Source organism: Triturus cristatus, chromosome 4_1 (assembly GCF_964204655.1).
Source record: "Triturus cristatus chromosome 4_1, aTriCri1.1, whole genome shotgun sequence".
NCBI lineage: Eukaryota > Metazoa > Chordata > Amphibia > Caudata > Salamandridae > Triturus > Triturus cristatus.
Window position 1 is genome coordinate 277,322,769 of NC_140585.1, and position 6,000 is coordinate 277,328,768.

The 6,000-nt window shown below is 54.1% G+C and overlaps 1 protein-coding gene across 1 annotated transcript in view; it reads right to left on the reverse strand.

Moving 5' to 3' along the window:
• The window catches only part of ATP6V0A4 (ATPase H+ transporting V0 subunit a4), a 248,287-nt gene extending 242,773 nt beyond the window's left edge, over positions 1–5,514 (reverse strand). The window contains exon 1 of the mRNA XM_085652035.1: positions 5,270–5,514. The gene's annotated coding sequence lies outside the window, so the exon portion shown is untranslated. The remainder of the gene's footprint in view (positions 1–5,269) is intronic.
• Between the last annotated feature and the right edge of the window lie 486 nt (positions 5,515–6,000).

A 6,000-nucleotide genomic window follows, 5' to 3' on the forward strand; every position in this document is an offset into this window, starting at 1 on the left:
CTTCTTTTATTTCGCATGGGATGGGAGCTGGCAATGTTATAAAGCTTTGCAGCCAGAAACTGAGTAGGCCATGGTACCAGTTGCTTCAGTTATGCGCGTTTTCCTTGGCAGTTGTCAGCGAACATTCAGTATGCAATGTGGGTGGTTAGCCTGTTGTCATGCCTTTCAGAAGTGTTGTAGCTCAGACATGGCCAAGCAAGGGTTAGATGCCTGTGGTCTGCCCTGGGATTCACGCTCACAGGCAGGTGGAGCGGCAGAACTTAGAGGGGCTTGGGTCCGACCTCTGGTTTCAGGTCAGATCCTGGTAGGTTCACTTAGTATCCCGTCCTTGAGTTCGATGAAACAGGTACCCTTGAATTTGAGTAACGATAACGTGTAATTTCTCCCACCCTTCAGCCTTGGCTGGCAGCTATGCAGGTTGCGGAAGTTGTTATCCAACTAGGGCGACTTGGTCCATATGACTGGGGGAAACCCCTGAGTTAAACTCAATTGGGGCTACAAAGTATTAGTAGAACACTTGGCATTCCCAGTATTCATAAAAGAGGGGTATTTATACGCTGGTTCCCCTCTGGTTCACTTTGTCCTGTCTGTTCCCTGGTATACTAGCAGAAGTTTGGGAGGGCAAGGCTTCACATTGGGTGGTGACTGACGGAATGCTACGGACATACTCCGACTAGTGCTAGACTCGAATAACTGAGTGAAAGAGGAAGTAAGGCGGGCTTGTCAAATCTTACCTCCACCCGCATTGGCACTTCCTGGAAAGAGTGGCTTGTTAAAGGTATTGCTCTTCAGCCAGGCAATGGTAACATTGGACCAACGCCTAATTATTGGTTTTAGGTCATATCAGTCAAAATACCACAGGGAGTTTAGAAAGGATGGGGGCACCTGTCCAGAAGGGGCATGCTGGCCTCCGGTCCTGTATGGGCTAAGACTGGTTTTGGCTGGACCTGGGAGAGGCCCGGTATCAGCATGTTGTAAGTAAAGAGGCCTACCTTGGTGGGGGGCCCTGGTTGTGACGGTGGCCACCCCCAGAGCTGTGGAGGAGTTACAGGGCGATCCAGAGTCTGCAAGTTACCAAGGGGTACTTCATGCAGCAGCACAGCATGGGGCTAAGCCAAGGATACCCAGGGATGTTTTAGCGTTGTCCCCTGGAAGAACTACGGCGCCCCGTTAGCCCTACGGCCGGTTGTGGGTCTGAGCAACCAGATTGGCGACGGCCACGGTGTAATTTGGCTCATCAGACGGGCAGGCGGCATAGGGGTTGGCCTGCCCTGGGATCGCCCGTAAGATAACCCACCATGTTGGCATATTGGTTATGCAAATAAACCTGCAGCAATTTTCCCCACAAATAAAGGTGTCGTGTGGTTTATTGATGTATTGTGCTGCATGTTGACTGACTACTGTTGCCGATATCGGCACTAAGTCAAGGCTGCCCGGGGGGCCACACAGTGGCCCCTCTTCAGGGCGGCCGCCTTAGTGCAACAGGAAGGCACTGGAGTCGGCCTCCTAGTCTCTGTGGGCTGGGACCAGGGGGACTTCCGGCCGGCCACTTCCAGTAGTGGGAGGGGGGACAGGGGTACATATACTGTCCCCCGCCCACTGGGCAGCCTCTTGTCTACTGCCCATCTCGCCTTTCTCGCCCCACCGCGTACCCGGCGGACGGACAATGAAGGGGATTGGGGGGGGGGTACAATTTCTAACCTTTAAATTTGTGTTGCAGGAGGAGTTACAGGGCGATCCAGAGTCTGCAAGTTACCAAGGGGTACTTCATGCAGCAGCACAGCATGGTGCTAAGCCAAGGATACCCAGGGATGTTTTAGCGTTGTCCCCTGGAAGAACTACGGCGCCCCGTTAGTCCTACGGCCGGTTGTGGGTCTGAGCAACCGGAGGCTGCCTGGAACGCTCCGCCCACCTTTTGGGGGGCGTGAGTAAGGGAGTGGACTGGTGGTCCACTGATGGGAGGGGTGGCCCCTCCCAAGTATTGGTAAACACGGATTGGCGACGGCCACGGTGTAATTTGGCTCATCAGACGGGCAGGCGGCATAGGGGTTGGCCTGCCCTGGGATCGCCCGTAAGATAACCCACCATGTTGGCATATTGGTTATGCAAATAAACCTGCAGCAATTTTCTCCACTAACAAAGGTATCGTGTGGTTTATTGATGTATTGTGCTGCATGTTGACTGACTACTGTTGCCGATATTGGCACTAAGACCTGGCTCTTCGAGCAGTAGCAGCACCCCCCTCCCCTCAGCGCCTTGAGACCCTCACGGGTATGTACAAATACTATGATTGATTGATCGATTGACCTGTTGAATAAAAGACTGCAAACGGGGGTCCTGGTGACATGGAGTCATGTGGTAACCCTGGCTCCTGCCTCAGTTTCTCCTGAAGCTGCGCTCCAGTTCCAGCTCTCCCTGGCCTCTTGGGCGCTGCAAGGGTTAACACCTCCTTGTCGACCGCTATACAGCTTAGCTGTATACATCAGCCACTGCAGAAGTGTATGCTTCGGTGAACAACTTCAGCCACCAGGAGTAATTACATTCGCCCTATGCATGACCCCGTGTTTCCACACCAGGACGCCTGGGTAAAACGGGTTTCTTACAAATGACTTCGGAGATAAAACCTACGAGGTCTCAAAGCTGATTCTTGCTGGTTACACAAAGTTGGGGGTAGGGTTACGAGATCACGCCATGTTACATAGAGTTGCTAAAATTGGCCCGTGTGACTCCGCTAGCCAGTCCCGAGCACGTGCACGAGAGAACTGTGTTTTTTCATAGCGCCACGTGGCCTAAGGGCGCTTTGCACGAGGTCCCGATTACTTTACGCTACGTTTTTTTTGTGTGTGTTTTTTTGGCAAGGGGAGATTAAGCGACTGCCCAGAATCACGGGATGTTAAACCGAGCCCGGGCCTCGAACTTGGTCAACCAGTTCCAAAGTGGGGGCTCCGACGTCACGTTAGGCCACATCTCCTCGCCTGCAGGGGCCCCAAGACCTGCTGACACTTCAAAGCTCCTGACTGTGACGGGAAATCCCACCCTAGAAGTCACAGAATCTAAAGGAATTGGTTTTAAAAACCGGCACAGGCGGTCTGTGTGGTCTATGACACCTGGCTGTCAGGTGGATCTAACGTCAGCAATACGTCATGTTTCCAGTTGTGGGCTTCCGTGCTGCTCACAAAGCACTTGTTTCATGTTTGTTGGCTCAATTGAAATAAACGAGAACTATCACAAATACTGTGCTGGTAAGTACTGGTGTTCTAGGCTGGCTTCAGAAGTAATATTATATAAAACAGTGTTCTTATCCAAGCTGGCAGGGGTTTGAACGCCCCCTCCCATTGACGTCAGGGGCAGCCCTCCTGAGAAGAGCTGTACCCTCCTACTGACCGCACAGCACCTGCGCTCAGACGTGCCTAGACTGTTACGTTATCAGCACTTTACAAAGAACCCAACATTAAATTAAATTAAATGAAGTATTACATCCCTTCCTGGTACTCTTCTATTGATAGTTCTGCACCCCGATGAGCTGAGCTCCCCTCGATTCTTCATTTCAGAGGGTTGCTCCTCTGCTGCCAGGCGCCGTGACTGTCTACAGCAGCTCTAACGGGGGCCTGACGCTCCCATTCAAAGTACAGCAGCCCTGCTGAGAGGTGCCCTGACTCTTCCTTCAAAGTACAGCAGCCCTGCTGAGAGGTGCCCTGACTCTTCCTTCAAAGTACAGCAGCCCTGCTGAGAGGTGCACTGACTCTCCCAAGTACGGCCTCCCTGCTGAGAGGAGCCATGATTCTCCCATTCAAGATATAGCAGCCCTGCTGAGAGGTGCCTGACTCTTCCTTCAAAGTACAGCAGCCCCGCTGAGAGGTGCCCTGACTCTCCCATTCAAGGTACAGCAGCCCTGCCGAGAGGTGCCCTGACGCTCCCATTCACAGTACAGCAGCTGTGCTCAAAGGTGCCTTGGTTCTCCCATTCAAGGTACAGCAGCTCTGCTTAGAGGTGCCATGACTCTCCCATTCAAAGTACAGCAGCCCTGCTGAGAGGTGCCCTGGCTCTTCCTTCAACGTACAGCAGCCCTGCCGAGAGGTGCCCTGACTCTTCCTTCAAAGTACAGCAGCCCTGCAGAGAGGTGCCCTGACTCTCCCATTCAAAGTATAGCAGCACTGCTGAGAGGTGCCCTGACTCTCCCATTCAAGGTACAGCAGCTCTGCTTAGAGGTGCCATGACTCTCCCATTCAAAGTACAGCAGCCCTGCTGAGAGGTGCCCTGGCTCTTCCTTCAACGTACAGCAGCCCTGCCGAGAGGTGCCCTGACTCTTCCTTCAAAGTACAGCAGCCCTGCAGAGAGGTGCCCTGACTCTCCCATTCAAAGTATAGCAGCACTGCTGAGAGGTGCCCTGACTCTCCCATTCAAGGTACAGCAGCTCTGCTTAGAGGTGCCATGACTCTCCCATTCAAAGTACAGCAGCCCTGCTGAGAGGTGCCCGGACGCTCCCATTCACAGTACAGCAGCTGTGCTCAAAGGTGCCTTGGTTCTCCCATTCAAGGTACAGCAGCTCTGCTTAGAGGTGCCATGACTCTCCCATTCAAAGTACAGCAGCCCTGCTGAGAGGTGCCCTGACTCTCCCATTCTAGGTACAGCAGCCATGTGAGAGGTGCCCTGCCTCTCCCATTCAAAGTACAGCAGCCCTACTGAGAGGTGCCCTGACTCTCCCATTCAAAGTACAGCAGCCCTTCTGAGAGGTGCCCTGACTCTCCCATTCAAAGTACAGCAGCCCTGCTGAGAGGTGCCCTGACTCTTCCATTCTAGGTACAGCAACCATGTGAGAGGTGCCCCGACTCTCTACAGCATCCCTGCTGAGAGGTGCCCTAACTCTCCCATTCAAAGTACAGCAGCCCTGCTGAGAGGTGCCCTGACTCTCCCATTCTAGGTACAGCAGCCATGTGAGAGGTGCCCTGACTCTCCCATTCAAGGTACAGCAGCCCTTCTGAGAGGTGCCCTGACGCTCCCATTGACAGTACAGCAGCCGTGCTCAAAAGCGCCTTGGTTCATCCATTCAAGATACATCCGCTGTGCTGCAAGGTGCCATGACTCTCCCATTTAAAGAGTGTTCATCCATCCATCCATCTGTCCAGCCAAGGTGTATTCATAGGCTCTGAGTCAATCAACATTGAGAATTATATTCAGCGCCTTGAATCAGTCAAGGCGGCACTGGATCTAAATAAACTGGTATAACATAGCATACGATGACAGTACCTTACATAGCTGACTGTCTTACCTTGCTCACCCGGCGGCCTCTCCCCTCGCCCTGCAGTCTGCCCCTCGCACTGCCGCTGAGCAGAGGACGCAAGGACTGCTCCTCTCCCGTGAGACAAGAGCCCTCTGAAGCCGCCCTACCGAGGTGTCTTGTTTTGGGAGGGACTGACCGGTCTTCGCCAGAGATGGGAGAACAGCCTAGTTTCTGTTCGCTTTCCCCATCCCGTGCCCTCCCAGAGGACGAGCCGGACAGGCCGGGCGAGACTCGCCTGGTTCCGGCCCCCTCCGGGGCCTGGGACACGGGCCTGGTCGGGGCCGGCCTGTGTTGTGTCAGCAGCCGTGTGTTGTCATTAATAACAAATCCGCCATGCTTGCATGCACAGCAAGGTGCTCGGGACCCGGGGTGTTTGTGTTTGCAGTCACAACGGGCTATGCCCGGCCACTCATTGCTGAGTGGAAAACCACCAGCTAGCCCTTGAAATTCATGAAAGGTGTTAGGGTCACCGCCGCCTCGCGCGCCTGGAGCTCACTGGAAGCTGAAGCAGGTCTCCCGGGCAGTGAGCAACATAAGATGGCGCTTCTCCTGCAAACCTAGGTGACCTGCCCACCACCCAGGGCCACCGCACTGATGCACAACGGCCTTGGCCGAGTTGAGGGCATGAGGCTTCATTCATCGAGGTCACGAGCCGTGTCCTCCTGCACTGCTGGGGGCCAGTTTCTCACTCCTGGAACCCGGAAATGCCGCTGACCGCG